The 16626-nt window shown below is 43.1% G+C and overlaps 2 non-coding genes across 2 annotated transcripts; one reads left to right on the forward strand and one right to left on the reverse strand.

Moving 5' to 3' along the window:
* Positions 1-5569: 5569 nt before the first annotated feature.
* Positions 5570-5676, reverse strand: LOC120274222. The gene has a single exon (XR_005540755.1). It is a non-coding gene; the product is annotated as a small nucleolar RNA R71 (small nucleolar RNA).
* A 2701-nt stretch (positions 5677-8377) lies between these two features.
* LOC120274220 lies at positions 8378-8484 on the forward strand. The gene has a single exon (XR_005540753.1). It is a non-coding gene; the product is annotated as a small nucleolar RNA R71 (small nucleolar RNA).
* Positions 8485-16626: the final 8142 nt, after the last annotated feature.

Below are 16626 nucleotides of genomic sequence, written 5' to 3' on the forward strand. Positions count from 1 at the left end.
AATAAAAAAGAACAGCAAACCTGAAATCTTGAAAGTATGTGGACTCACTCAAGTCAACCCAAAGTATACTCCTCACAGCTTTAAGTACAAGGGACATATTTATCTACAACAAGAAAATAACACCAATTTCAAAGATGGTAGTAGCTTCACACATTCTCTAAGGTAGCCCTTTCCCAAGCGGCCGCTAAGGTGTCTTTCACACTTTTGAGGTGGTAGCTCTTTCGACCAGAGTGGTAGCTTTCACTCATCCTATGAGATAGCTCTTTCTCTCATTAGGCATAACTAGTATCCGACTTATGAGAGTAGCGTCATACTTCATAGGTGGTAGCTCTTTCCACCAAAAATGCCAAATAAACAAGAAAACTATTTTGTTCCTTCTTTTCATTTTTTTTAGAATTTAAAACAAGAAACAACTATAACTAGTCCCTTTAACATCGAACATAAGTTTCCAAAAGAGTTTAAAGAGTGAGTAGTGGAACGAATGTAAATCGGGCAAAAATTCCTAGAAATTCAAATAAAACTAGAGCATGAAGACATTCAATGTTGAAAATTCTTCTAACTCAAGAATGCAATCAATGCAACTAAGGTGAACCGCCATTGGCAATGTGAGCATGTATATCAATCAAAAACAATAGAAAAGATGTGTGCACTATGAAACTCACTCATGATGTATATAAATCAAGAATATATGTGGGAGAAGCAATCAAAACAATACTCTCCTGACTCCTAGTATTGCGTTTGATGAAGCTAAATCCTTGGGAGTAGTGTTCCAACGGGTTATAAAGCTCACATGGCCAAGTGCCAAAGCACTTTGGCCATGCCCATGACAAAGTCTCAATTCCCAAGATGACAAGACCGTCTGCATGCATACACGAGGGCGTTCAGTGAAGCTCAATAAAAACAAAATAACTCGAGTATATAAAAGATAGAACAATGAATACAACTCGAGATGCAAAATGAAAATAACTCAGAAGGAGAGTCCTTTCTGAGTGATCAAGTCCAAAATAAAGTGCATAAAAGTAAGAAATGGAAATAAAATCAAATGTCGGTGTTGCGCTATGGGTTTTCTGCTCCTCCTAGTGGTGAGGACGCACATGGTGGGTCCACCGGTGCTGGTATAGGTGATGAGGAATATGCTGAAGGAGCTGAGGATCTATATCACAATAGCTGTCGTAGGAAATCGAAACGGGACATAAGATAGGTATACTGGGCTGACTATATCACCCGCAGCTTGATGATCTCAGACAGCAATATGCCTATGGTGCTCACGAGCCCCTCAATATGATCATAGGCTACTGAAAGGGTACCTGGCTGCCCTGGGGTATCGGCCACCGCCGGGACGGAATCTCCCGCTGCATCCCCTCCACCCTCGGTGCTCTCAGTGGTGGGTGTGGCTAAAATGTAAACTCCTGGTCCATATCTGCGTACCACTCCCATCATCCTGAGTGTTTCAAGTCCAAGTGGAGAATGAAGACCTATCTGATCGGCATGTTGTATAGCAGCTCCGAACATCCCCAAAATGAGTCTAGTAATGTAAGGACCAGCAAATAATACTCCTACTCTCCCACTCTGCCTTTGGCATTGCATATACTCCGCCACAATGTACCCCAGATGAATGGGCACGGACCTCACCATGGAATATAAATAAAGTAGTCCCTGCCATGACAAAACACTAGTGTTGTCGCCACGACCATCCACGGACCTGCTACGGATAGCAAACAAATACCTGTAGCTCAGCCTAAACAAGCATGTGGCTCTGGACACACCTGGTTCATGCCGCCCCGGTCTATACAATACCTGATAGGCTTGTTGTGGGGTTAAGGTGCCCGTGTAATCTGTTAGTAGATGTCCATACTCCTCATTTTCTATATATGCCTCATCGTACAAACACATGCGAATGGAAAACTCAAAAATGCTCATGGCGAATTGAAGACCGAACACTCTAAACTGTATGTCATCCACAAACTCAAAAGATGCAAGCACCTCCAAAGTCAGCGGTTAAAAAACTGGGTCTCATATAGACAACAGCCTCTACCACCCTCCTACAGCCAGCAGTGACTCCAGCTCTCTAACAAACTCAACACCCCGCTGGACTCCGTTTAACAAACTAAGGTCCGCGAAACGGGATTGGCCAAACCTAAGCCCTGATAGTCGCTCGAAGCGAGCTTGATGCTCGGGATCCGAAAATACAACGTGTGCCAACTCGGGTGAAGGTTCCCTATGGCGCTTGCCTTCTTGCTTCTTCGCGTGCGGTACCATGCCTGCAAGCAATAGTGAAGAGATGATCAAAGACACTCAGTCATAAAATACTGGAGAATTTCACATGGGCTTATGGAAATTATCCATGCCCATGTGGATCAGCAGGGCATGAAAAAGTGCACGATAGCATTTCTATTTTCAAAAAATACAACGTAAAACCCTGTTAAAATGCTCTCTGAACATGCATAGACCCTTTTAAATCAAAATTTAACGCAATTCAAGTCGTTTAATTTACTAAAACAAGATATGGCAAATAGAAGAGGGATTAAAGATTCATCGAAAGAAAAGAAAAGGATAGGTATGAAAGCCTTGAATTCGATACAAAAATTTGCTTGAAATCCCCGTAACACAACGATCAACATCCGGGAAATTAATCATTAGCGTTTTTCATGTGGTTGAAGATGAAGAGGAAGAGAAATCGCAAGGATTTTTAAAGAAAAATTCACGTCTCTTGGAATTCTGTGCATTCCCACCGGCGTGCGGAAATTACCCACGCCCGTGCGTCTCCATAGGAAAATTGCACAGGGGCAGGTGCACGCCCCTGTGTACTCTCGGGAAAATGCCCTTTCGACTCTGAATGCTCTTGCATGGGCGTGTGGAAAATACCCACGCCCGTGCGCCTGACCCACAGGTGCAGTCGCACACCCCTGTGGCTTCTCTAGACATCCGAGAAAATTCCTAAGTGTTCCGCTCGCCTGTGCGGAAATGCCGCACTGGCGTCGACATTCACAGGTCCAATTCACAGGGGCAAGTGCACACCCCTGTGCCTTCTCCAGATGGAGAGAGCTCCTCTCCAGAGATTTGCACGGGCATGTGGAAATTATCCACGCCGTTCGAAGTTGATAAGTGCTTGTGTGATATGAATACGAAGCATTCTTTCCTTATGTTGAGCATTACTTTTCTCCAGTTTTTACACTAGTATGTGTGTTTTTATGTTACTTTTATGCAGGTATGGTTGTGAAACCAATTATGAAGGAAAGAAGCTAATGTGGATCATAATGCACCGATTTTGGAGGAAATCTTGCTAAGGTTCAAACACGAAGACAAAGGTCGGGTGTGACATGCTAGAGTGTGTGCCAATCTCCTCGTATTTGAGTTAGCACAACCATTTGGAGGGGTACAAGGGTAGTTACACTCAAGCATTCCGACTTATGCACATAGAACAAGATCTCCATTAACTTATTCATCATTGAAGAAGCAAAGTGATCCACGACGTGAACGTGTGCCCGTTTGCGTTACCTCGATGAAAGTATGGATTCGGGAAGTATTTCAGGCCGGATACTATAGCAGGGCATTGTAGCAACACTGTAGCAAAATAATGTAGAAGCAATGTTCACAGCCGGCTGAGAAAACCATAGAATAGAGAATCCACACGCTCATGTGGAAATTCCACAGGGGCGTTTGAAGAATCCACAGGACCGTGTGGATACCCGATTCCAGCCCTATTTAAAGCCGATTTTAGCCCCGATTTCAGTATTCTTTTGTCCATCTTTTCCCCAACTTGAGAGATGGTTTGGGCTAGGGTTTTGAGAGATATTGGCTTGGGTTTTGGAGAGGTTCTACGGCTCTGACATCATCATTCCTTTAGAAGAAGGTTGGTAGGGGAGCTTCCGTCGAGGCGTATCCTATACCGGACAAGGGGTTTCTCTATGGATTCATTGCTTTTACATTCTATTTCTTTGATTATACTTAGCTCCATGGAGAGCTAAACCCCTAGTGGGTACTTGGGTATTTTGAACCCTAGGATATATTTGTTTCATTGAATCTCTTTATTATGCTTTTAATTAAATGATGTTTATTGTGGGTTCTAACCTTGAATGCTTGATTGTATGAACATTTCCCCTAGAGTGACACTAAGGTTTAGAGTTCTTGTTGGTAACCTTATGAGTTAGTGACACACCACGAGCGTTAAAAAAAGTTAGGCTGGAGAGGGTTGAGAGGGTGAGTCGAGAGGTACAGGAGCATCCTTTTTCCCCTCTGACGTGATGGATTCTACCTCCATTCCTCGAGTTCTTTGCGTCCATAATAGAGTAAATGGTCTAAGGGATGACCCTCCGCTGGGGCTTAGTTGCGCGTGCAACGGAGTGAAGCATTGAGGTGATCTTAGTATCTAGGGCTTAATTATGGTTAGGGGCCTTCCACCTGGACCAAAGGTTTAGGTCTATAATTAGGAAGAGATTTATCACTTGGAATCCCTAGAGCTCATTGCAACTCTATTTGAGTGCGAGGTTGAGAGTTTATCTAATCTTTCCTCCGAGAAATGTATAGAGTTAAGCATAGTTGACCTTAGATTTGGGACTATGTATTTAAGGATTTCCATGACTCACCATTGCATTTATTAGGAAGCATAATAAAGGGTTCTTGCACTTGAAACGATTGTCCTAGGCGGAGCATTGTCTGAGTACCCCATCTTTATCGATTGTCTTACCTCATCTTTTACTCGTGCTCTCTTACTTGTTGTTTTTATTCTTGAGAATTGAATCATTATCACACTTGTCACTACTAATCTTTCACATAGCTAAGAAGCAGATTAAGTGTTTTTATTCCGTACTCCCTATGGATTCGATACCTGCTCATCCGGGATTATTACTTCGACAAACCCGTGCACTTGCGGGAAATACGCAAGGGGACCTTGTCAAGTTTTTGGCGTCGTTGTTGGGGAGTAGGCGTTTAGAGATAATTTGTACTTTGTTTTCTTAGCTATTTCCCCATACATTCTATTTCATATCTTCTTATTCTATCATCGTTCTAACTTCTTTTTCTTTCTTTTTGGGTTCAGCTCTAGGTTACGACCCGAGGGAATCCCTCAAAATTGATTGAAGGAGATCCTGAGCTTGAACGTACACTTAGAAGAAAAGGGAAAGATTCTGTGCAAGAACAGTCTAATTTAGCTGATTTGGAAGTGGAAAAATCTGAAAACATAGCAGAATAGAATGAGCAACAACGAACATTATCTGATTATGCCAGACCTTCAGTGTTGTGGACACAGTCGAGTATTGTGCGTCCCCCGATTACAGCTCAGAACTTTGAACTGAAGCCTGCATTCATCCACATGTTGTAGCAATCCGCACAATTCAATGGTTTGGCCGATGAAGATCCAAATAGTTATATAGAGAGTTTTCTCGAGGTGTGTGATATGCTGAAGATAAACGGGGTGACGAATGATGCAATCAATTTGCGAGCCTTTCCATTTTCCCTAAAGGGGAGAGCGAAGCAGTGGCAACACTCATTACCTAGAGCATCAATTACCACATGGGAGGAGATGGTAGAAGCTTTTCTTGCCCGTTATTTTTCTCCCAAAAAATCAGCAAAGCTTAGGAATGAGATCTCATCCTTTGTTCAGTTGGAATTTAAGTCTCTATTTGAGACATGGGAAATGTTTAAGGAGCTCCTAAGAAAGTGCCCGCAACACGGATTCCCGGAGTAGATGATTGTTCAAACCTTTTACAATGGTTTGAACCCGAGTACAAGGCAACTCTTGGATGCGGCAGCAGGAGGTACCTTAGGTAGTAAGACCCCCAATGAGGCCTGTCAGTTAATTGAAGAAATGGGGTTAAACAGCTACCAATGGAATTCTAAGGAGAAGAAGAAAATGGCCGGATTCCATGAAATTGTTGCGGTAACTTCATTGGCAACTCAAGTGGAAAATTTGAGTAAGAAGTTAGATCTTCTAACTTCAAATAAAGTGGCGGCCGTGACTAATTGCACTGGGTGTCGTGGAGGACATGCTTCCTCCAATTGCCCGATCTCTATTGGTGATGTTTCTTCGGTGGAGAATGTTGATTTTGTAGGTAATGGCATGAGACCTCAAGGAAACACATATAGCAATACCTACAATCCGGGTTGGAAGAATCATCCCAATTTCTGATGGAGTAATCAGGGTCCACAGAAGGCCATGGGGCCACCGGGTTTCCAACAACAACAACAAGCCCCTAAGGTTGAAAACAGAGTCTCATGTTTGGAAACCCGAATGAGTGACTTAGAGAAGCACTCAACTAGATTTGTGTAATCTGCAAATACAAGGTTTGACTCAGTCAAGGCTATACTTCACAACCATAACGCCTCTTTGCATAACATTGAAAATCAGGTGGGGCAAATTGCGAAGTTTCTCTCTGAAAGGCCACATGGAAGCTTACCGTGCAATACAGAGACCAACCATAGAGAGCACGTGAAGGCGATCACTTTGAGAAGTGGTTGTAAGGTTGAAGGTAGGCTTCTGAGTAAGAAGCCAAAAGAACATGCACCCGAGGTTATAGAGGTAGAAGAGGGAATAAGCAAAGAGAAAGAGGTGGCACCCCCACCTTTCAAGCCAAGAATCCCTTATCCCTCTAGATTGAAAAATGACCAAGGGGATGAACAGTACAAGAAGTTCCTGAGTTTGTTCAAGCAACTCCACATAAACATTCCTTTTGTTGAGGCATTGGCCCAAATGCCTACGTATGTGAAGTTCTTGAAAGGCTTGTTGACGAACAAGAGGAAGTTGGAGGAAAGTGCTTTAGTGATTTTAGATACTACATGCTCGGCGATATTGTAAAAGAACATGCCGAACAAGAAATAAGACCCAGGAAGCTTCATCATTCTGTGTAATATTGGCAATGTAGGTGAGGAAATGGCATTGGCGGACTCAGGGGCCAGTATCAACGTTATGCCATACACCTTCTTTCAAAAGATAGGCTTGGGTGAGCCTAGGCCTACTCGGATGACTTTGCAACTAGCGGACTGAACAATGCGACATCCGAGAGGCATCATTGAAGACGTGCTTGTCAAGGTGGATAAGTACATCTTCTATGATACCCCTCGGATATCTCACCGTTCGGTCCGCCAATTGCAAAGTCATCCGAGTGGGCCTAGGCTCAGCCAAGCCTAACATTTAAAAGAAGGTGTATGGCATGACGTTGATGCTGGCCCCTGAGTCCACCAATGCCATTTCTTCACCCATATTGCCAATGCTACATGGAATGATGAAGCTTCCCGGGTCTTTCTTCTTGTTTGGCATGTTCCTTTGGAACACTACAGAGCATGAACCATCTAGAATCACCGAAGCACTCTCCTCCAACTTCCTCTTGTTGGTCAACAAGACTTTCAAGAACTTTCCATACTTAGGCATTTCGGCCAATGCCTCAACAAAAGGAATATTGATGTGGAGTTGCTTGAACAAACTCAGGAACTTCTTGTACCATTAATCCCCTTGGTTATTTTTCAATCTAGAGGGATAAGGGATTCTTGGCTTGAAAGGTGGGGATGCCACCTCCTTCTCTTTACTTGTTCCCTCTTCTACCTCTATAACCTCGGGTGCGTGTTCTTTTGGCATCTCACTCGGAAGTTTACCTTCAACCTCACGACCACTTCTCAAAGTGATCACCTTCACTTACTCTCTAGGGTTGGTCTCTGTATTGCTCGGCAAGCTTCCATGTGGCCTTTCAGAGAGGGACTTCGCAATTTATCCCACCTAATTTTCAAGGTTATGTAAAAAGTTTGTGTGGTTACGAAGTGTGGCCTCAACTGATTCAAACCTTGTATTTGTAGATTGCACAAATCTAGTGAATGCCTTCTCCAAATCATTCATTTGGGTTTCCAAACCTGAAACTCTGTTTTCCACGTACGGAACTTGTTGTTGTGGTTGGAAACCCGGTGGCCCCATGGCCTTTGGTGGACCCTGATTGCTCCATGAGAAATTGGGGTGATTCTTCCAACCCGTATTGTAGGTATTGCTATATGGGTTTCCTTGAGGTCTCATGCCATTACCTACAAAATCGACGTTCTCAACCGAAGATACTCACCAATAGAGATCGGGCAATCGGAGGGAGCATGTCCTCCGTCACACCCAGTGCAATTAGTCATGGCCGCTACTCTATTTGAAGTTAGAAGATCTAACTTCTTACTCAAATTTTCCACTTGGGCCGCCAATGAAGTTACGACATCTATCTCATGGAGACCGGCCACGTTTTTCTTCTCCCTAGCATTCCATTGATAACTATTTAACCCCATTTCTTCAATTAACTAACGGGCCTCATTGGGGGTCTTACTACCTAAGGTACCTCCTGCTGCCGCATCCAAGAGTTGCCTTGTACCCGGGTTCAAACCATTGTAAAAGGTTTGAACAATCATCCACTCCGGGAATCCGTGTTGCGGGCACTTTCTTAAGAGCTCCTTGAACCTTTCCCATGTCTCGAATAGAGACTATAATTCCAACTGAACAAAGGATGAGATCTCATTCCTAAGCTTCACGGACTTTCTGGGAGGGAAATAACGGGTAAGAAAAGCTTCTACCATCTCCTCCCATGTGGTAATTAATGCTCTAGATAATGAGTGTAGCCACTTCTTCTCTTTCCCCTTTAGGGAAATTGGTAAGGCTCGCAACTTGATGGCATCATCCGTCACCCCGTTTATCTTCCGCATATCACACACCTCAAGAAAACTCTCTATATGACTATTTGGATCATCTTCGGCAAAACCATTGAACTGTACAGATTGTTGTAACATGTGGATGAATACCGGCTTCAGCTTGAAGTTGTGAGCTGTAATCGGGGGACGCACAATACTCGATTGTGTCCCCAACACTAAAGGTCTGGCATAATCGGATAATGTTCACTGTTGCTCAATCTGTTCTGCCATGTTTTCAGATTCTTCCACTTCCAAATCAGCTGGATTAGACAGTTCTTGCACAGGCTCTTTCCCTTTTCTTCTAAGTGTACGTTCAAGCTCGGGATCTCCTTCAATCAATATTGAGGGATTCCCTCGGGTCATAACTCGGAGCTGGACCAGAAATCAGAACGATGATAGAATAAGTAGATATAAAATAGAATGTATGGTGAAATAGCTAGGAAAACAAAGTGCAAAGTATCTCTAAACGCCTACTCCCCAGCAACGGCGCTAAAAACTTGACAAGGTCCCCTTGCGTATAGCCCGCAAGTGCGCGGTTTTGTCAAAGTAATAATCCTGGATGAGTGGGTATCGTATCAATAGGGAGCAGGGAATAAAAACACTTAATTCGCTTCTTAGCTATGTGAAAGATGAATAGTGATATATGTGATAATTATTCAATTCTCAAAAGTAAAAACAACAAGTAAGAAAGCACAAGTAAAGGAGAAGGTAAGGCAATCGATAAAGATGAGGTACCCGGATATTGCTCCACCTAGGACAATCGTTTCAAGTGCAAGAACCCTCTATTATGCTTCCGAATTAATGCAATAGTCAGTCGTGGAAATCCTTGATTACATATTCCCAAATCTAAGGTCAACCATGCCTAACTCTATACATGTCCCGGAGGAGAGATTGGATAACCTCTCAACCTCGCACTCACATAGAGTTGCAATGAGCTCTAGGGATTCCAAGTGATAAATCTCTTCCTAATCATAGACCTAACCCTTTGGTCCAGGTGGAAGGTCTCTAACCATAATTAAGCTCAAAATACTAAGATCACTTGTACGCTTTACTCCATTGCACTAGAAACAAGCTCAGCGGAATGTCATCCCTTAGACCATTCACTCTATTATGGCTACAACGAACTCAAGGAACAAAGGTAGAATCTAACACAATGGAGGGGAAACGGGACGCTCCCATACCTTTCGACTCACCCTCTCAATCCTCTCCAACCTAGCTTTGTCTAACACTCGTGGTGTGTCACTCACTCACAAGGCAACAAGAACTCTCAACCCTAGTGTCACTCTAGGGGAGTATTCAAACAATCAAGCATTCAAGGTTGGAACTCACAATAAACATCAATTAATTGAAAGCATAATAAAGAGATTCAATTGAAAGCATTCAAGGGTAGCAGTACTGTTCACAGCCGGCCGAGAAATCAGAGAAACAGAGAATCCACACGGGTGGGTGGAAATTATCGACGCCCGTGTGGAAATTCCGCACGGGCGCGTGTAGCGTCCACGCCCGTGGAGTTGCCCAATTCCAGCCATATTTAAAGCCGATTCAACCCCGATTTTGGTATTCTTTTCTCCATCTTTTCCCCAACTTGAGAGAGGGCTTTGGCTAGGGTTTTGAGGGGTATTGGCTAGGGTTTTGGAGAGGTTCTATGGCTCTGACATCGCGCATCATTTGGAAGAAGGTTATTGGGAGAGCTTTCGTCGGCACCGATGCGGTGAGGTGTATCCTAAGCCGGACAAAGGATCCTTGCGATGAGTAGAGGACTCTCCACAAGACCATCGACATGACCAACAAGGTAGTTTCTTTATGGATTTATTGCTTTTACATTCAATTTCTTTGATTGTACTTAGCTCCATGGAGAGCTGAACCCCTAGTGGGTACTTGGGTGATTGTGAACACTAGGATGTATTCGTTTCATTGAACTTCTTTATTATGCTTTCAATAAATTGATGTTTATTGTTAGTTCCAACCTTGAATGCTTGTTTGTATGAACATTTCCCCTAGAGTGACACTAGGGTTGAGAGTTCTTGTTGGTAACCTTGTGAGTGAGTGACACACCACGAGCGTTAGACAAAGCTAGGTTGGAGAGGGTTGAGAGGGTGAGTCGAGAGATACAGGAGCGTCCCCTTTCTCCTCCAACGTGATAGATTCTACCTCCGTGCCTTAAGTTCTTTGCGGCCATAATAGAGTGAATGATCTAAGGGATGAACCTCCGCTGGGGCATAGTTGCGCGTGCAATGGAGTGAAACGTTGAGGGCATCTTAGTATGTAGAGCTTAATTGTGGCTAGGGACCTTCCGCCTGGACCAAAGGGTTAGGTCTATAATTAGGAAGCGATTTATCACTTGGAATCCCTAGAGCTCATTGCAACTTTATTCGAGTGCGAGGTTGAGAGGTTATTTAATCTCTCCTCCGGGACATGAATAGAGTTAGGCATAGTTGACCTTAGATTTGAGACTATGTATGTAAGGATTTCCATGACTCACCATTGCATTGATTAGGAAGCATAATAGAGAGTTCTTGCACTTGAAGCGATTATCCTAAGTGAAGCATCATCCGAGTACCCCATCTTTATCGATTGCCTTACCTCCTCCTTACTTTTTCTCTCTTACTTGTTGCTTTTAATTGTTGAGAATTGAATCATTATCACACTTATCATTGTTGATACTCCACATACCTAAGAATCGAATTAAGTGTCTTTACTCCCTACTCCCTGTGGATTCGACCCAACTCACCCGGGATTATTACTTCGACAAACCCGTGCACTTGCAGGATATACGCATTGCACTTTGTTTTCTTTGCTATTTCACCACACATTCTAATTCATATCTTGTTATTCTTACCATTGCACTTGTAGGATATACGCATTGAACACGTAGAGCAGAAAGTTCAAATAGTTGCATGGAATGACATATTGTGTTATTCTTACCATGGACAATGTACAACTCAACAGCCATTAAAAGAATCCGTTGAAGAGTACATCGCCAGGATTCAAGGGCAAAGCTGTGAATTAGATAATGTGATAAAGCAGTTTGAGGAATCCACATCAGTGTCAATGAGTGACCAGTTAGAGGAGAGTGTAGAAAGAATACTTTCTAGGTTTGATTCTTCCTATCAAGATCAGAAGCAAGAACTCTTTTCAGTTGTAGTTGCTATTTCAAATTTGGAATTCTGTGGAATGGACATGTTGATATCCAGTGCAGATTGTAAAGAAATAGATTTCCAGGTGGAAAAGGAAGAGAGTAACTGTGAACATGAGGCGAATGATTTCGAGGAGATTGATAAATTGAAGGAGGGTAGCTTGCGGCCATCAATTGTCGAACCACCAGAACTTGAGCTTAAGACTCTTCAAGAACATTCGGAATATGCATTCCTAATGGAGGACTCTAAACTCCCCGTAATCATGGCATCGAACTTATCTGCAGAACAAAAGGATAAGCTTGTTAGCATGTTGAAAAAGCACAAATCAGCCATCGCATGGAAGATCTTCGACATTAAGGGTATAAATCCATCATTCTACACTCATAAGATCCTCATGGAGGATGACTATAAATCTGTGATCCAACCACAGTGAAGATTGAACCCGAATATGAAGGAGGTTGTTAAGGCGGAGGTAATAAAACTTTTGGATGCAGGAATTATCTACCCCATATCCGACAGCAAATGGGTGAGTCCGACCCAAGTTATCCTGAAAAAATGAGGAATAACAGTAGTGAGGAATGAAAGGAATGAGTTAATCCCCACGAGGATAGTTACTGGTTGGCGACTCTGCTTTGATTATAGAAGACTAAATGACGTCACTCGGAAATATCACTTTCCTTTGCCATTCATTGACCAAATGTTGGAGCGACTAGCGGGGCATCATTTCTACTGTTTCCTTGATGGTATTTCAGGATACTTTCAAATTCTGATAGCCCCAGAAGATCAGGAGAAAACCACATTTACTTGCCCTTATGGAACCTTTGCTTATAGAAGAATGCCTTTCGGGTTGTGTAACGCCCCTGAAATATTTCAGCGCTGCATGACGGCAATTTTTGACGACTTTCTCGAAGATATTATGGAAGTGTTCATGGATGATTTTTCAGTGTTCAGGGACTCTTCCGATGCTTGCTTAAACAATTTGGAAAGAGTATTAGTGAGATGCGAAGAGACAAATCTCATCCTTAACTGGGAGAAGTGTCATTTTATGGTACAAGAAGGCATTGTCCTTGGACATAAGATTTCTCAGGCAGGTATGGAGGTGGATAAGGCAAAGATCGAGATAATTGACAAACTTCCACCATCAGCGAATGTAAAAGGGATCCGCAGTTTCTTGGGTCATGCAAGTTTTTATAGAAGATTTATTAAGGACTTTTTGAAAATTTCCCAACCGTTGACCAAACTTCTAGAGAAGGATACCCCTTTTGAATTCGGAAATGATTGTCTGAATGCATTCAATGTATTGAAAGAGAAGTTAGTGCAAGCACCAATCCTAACAACACCAAAGTGGGATGAGCCATTCGAAGTAATGTGTGATGCTAGTGATTTTGCAGTGGGAGCGGTTTTGGGTCAGAGAAGAAATAAGCAATTTCAACCAATCTATTATGCTAGCATGACTCTCACAAGTGCACAAGAGAATTACAGCACTACTGAAAAGGAACTATTAGCAGTAGTGTATGCTTTTGATAAATTCAGACCATATCTCATCTTATCTAATGTCACCATGTTCACAGATCATTCTGCACTCCGCTATCTCATGAACAAGGCAGATGCGAAACCAAGATTGATTATTTGGATATTGTTGTTGAAAGAATTCGATATGGAAATCAAAGATAAAAAGGGGACATAGAATGTGGTTGCCGATCATTTGTCAAGATTAGAGGGTTGTGAGGGGCAAGAACCCGCAAGCAAGGAAGTATTGAAGCAGGGCTTAAGCTTTCAATAGAAGAAGAAATTTTTCAGTGACCTTAAGAATTTTTTCTGAGAAGATCCGTACCTATTCTGTATTTGTGCAGATCAGGTGGTGAGAAGGTGTGTTTCTAGGGAGGAAGTGTGGAACATCATTGCGCATTGTCACTCAGGCCCAGTGGGGGGCACTATGTGTCAAGTCGAACTGCAGAGAAGGTTCTAGCTGCTGGGTTATATTGGCCGACTTTATTCCAAGATGTTCATCAATTCGTTTTACGATGTGATAGTTGTCAAAGGGCTGGAAACTTATCACGAAGGGATGAGATGCCTCAAAATCCTATGCAATTTTGCGAGGTGTCTGATGTATGGGGAATTGATTTCATGGGACCATTTCCAAAGTCCAATGGCAATCAATACATTTTAGTAGCAGTTGACTATGTTTCCAAGTGGGTGGAAGCCCAAGCTCTTCCAACTAATGATGCAAGAACTGTGGTGAAATTTCTTAAGAAGTTATTTGCTCTTTTCAGAACTCCAAGAATTATCATTAGCGATCGGGGAACACATTTTTGTAATACACAACTGGCGAAACTATTAAAGCGTTATGGGGTTCATCATCATCTTGCAGCACCTTACCATCCGCAAATGAGTGGGAAAGTGGAGGTTACAAATTGAGAGCTCAAGAGAATCTCAACTAAAATAGTGGAACAAGGTAAACGAGATTGGTCTGAAAGGTTGGACGACACGCTTTGGGCTCATAGAACAACATACAAAACACCAATAGAGACCACTCCCTATAACCTAGCGTATGGAAAATCTTGCCATTTACCGGAGGAATTAGAGCACAAAGCTTATTGGGCAATTAAATTGATGAATTCTGACTTACGCAAATCTGGAGAGCAACGAATATTACATCTCAATGAGCTAGATAAATGGAGGCTGAAGGCATATGAGAATACAAGTATATATAAGGAAAGGATTCGGAAGTGGCATGACAAGCATATTAAAACCCCGAAGGACTTCAAAGTCGTTGACCAGGTGCTACTATTCAACTCCCGTCTACTTTTATTCTCGGGGAAACTTAAATCAAGGTGGTCTGGTCCTTATACCGTAACCGAAGTTTCACCTCATGGAGCCATTGAGATTAGTCATCCAGAGAAGGGAACATTCAAGGTGAATGGACATAGGCTGAAACCATACCATGGCGAAGAAATTTGCAGTGACAATAGAGAAGTATTTTTCCTCCATGAACCCTCATGAGGTAAGGTAAGATACGTCAAGCTTAGTGATGTTAAACAAGCGCTACTTGGGAGGCAACCCAAGTGTTTACTGTTTTCATATCTTTCAGTTTAGTTGTTTACGTGAATAAACTGTTAACTGTTGGTGTTTCAATTTTTTGAGTGCTTGTGCAGCGATTTTTTTGTGGGTTTTTTCAAATTCATCGTGTGTTTTATGAAGAATTGGCGAAGGTTGGTCGTTTGAGTTCTATTTCATGTTTTTATCTGGTAAATTTTGCATATTAGGGCAGGCTCTGAGTGTGTAAACGTGTTAAGAATATTTCTGAAGAGCCTGCAGGTTTTTCTAAGTCATCCATAGAAAACACACGAGCGTGTGGAATTTCCACACGCCCGTGGGTGTATACTGCGAGCTCATCTAGAGAAGGCACAGGGGCGTGCAGCTGCCCCTGTGGATGACCATGCGACTGGCGCACGCCCGTGGGTAATTTCCGCACAGGCGTGTGAATTCCTGCAGAGTTGGCCAGATTTTCTCGAGAACACACACGGGCGTGGACTCGCCCCTGTGGGTGACCTTGTGAACCACACCCGGTCGTGGGTAATTTCCACACATCCGTGCGGAACTCTGCAGGTTGCTCGCTCCATCCCGAGAAAACACAGGGGCGTGCGGCTGCCCCTGTGAGTTGGGCATGTGAATGTCCACGCCCGTGTGGAATTTCCGCACGGGCGTGTGGATGACTTGATATTATTCTCGGATGTCTAGGGAAGCCAAAGTGGTGTGCGTCTGCCCCTGTGGGTCTGGCGCACGAGCATGAATATTTTTCGCATGCCCGTTGGAGATCGTTCTAAGTCAGTGAGAGTTTTTTCCTGAGAATGCACAGGGGCGTGCGTACGCCCCTGTGGTGCTTTTGAAGTAAGGCACACAGGTGTGGGGAATTTCCACACGCCCGTGTGGATGCACAGAATGCGAAAAGTCTCGAGTTCTGTTTAAAAGGGGATGATTTCTCTCCCTCTTCACGACTCCTTTTTACTTGAAAACACTCTCACAATACTCTCCGAGTCCATTGTGCTAGTTTGGTGGGATTTTAGGAAAGTTTTCCAGCCGGCTCTTTATTTTCTCACTTTTCCTCATCGGTAAATCCCTTTTTATCATCTTCTTCATCAATTCCTGATTTCTATAGATTAATCTGGTTAATAATGCTTCGTTTCTTCAATTGGAACAATGATTTACATTTGGAACAAAGTTAGAAATATTATTGAGTTGTATTTTTGGATTGTTGATGCGTGGCCGTGCGGTTCTCATGCCCTGTGAATCCACACGGGCGTGCGGAAATTCCACACGACCGTGTGGATTTCTGTAGTATTGTTTTATCAACTTGTTTGACCAATTTTGTTTAAATTTTGCAGATCATGGCACATAGGTCAAAGAAATAAGCTGATAAGAGGCCACGTGAGTCATCCTCTGAGCCCGAGGGCATGCGATTTGCGATTCCCGAACATTAGGTCCGTTATGAGCTATTGTCGAGACTCCGTTTCGGACAGACCCGATTTCTGGACGCTACTATACTGCGGGAGCTTCAGCAGGGTGATGAGTTCGCTGATAAGATCGAAGATCTAGTTTCAGAAGGCGGTTGGCGGCAGTTGCTGACTATTAGAGAGCCATCCATCTGAGAGTTTACACTGGAGGTGCTCTCCTCGTTCAAGTTTGATAGAGCGTATGCGAGCTTCGACAGTTTGGGCACCATTCAGTTCAGAGTATTTAGACGCCACCATAGCTTGATCATTACGCAGTTTTCCATACTACTTTTACTATACGAGGAGGCATTCACAGCTACAGAGGAGTATGCACAGTTGCCTACTGATTATCC

The sequence above is a fragment of the Dioscorea cayenensis genome, chromosome 12 (assembly GCF_009730915.1).
Source record: "Dioscorea cayenensis subsp. rotundata cultivar TDr96_F1 chromosome 12, TDr96_F1_v2_PseudoChromosome.rev07_lg8_w22 25.fasta, whole genome shotgun sequence".
Classification (NCBI taxonomy): domain Eukaryota; kingdom Viridiplantae; phylum Streptophyta; class Magnoliopsida; order Dioscoreales; family Dioscoreaceae; genus Dioscorea; species Dioscorea cayenensis.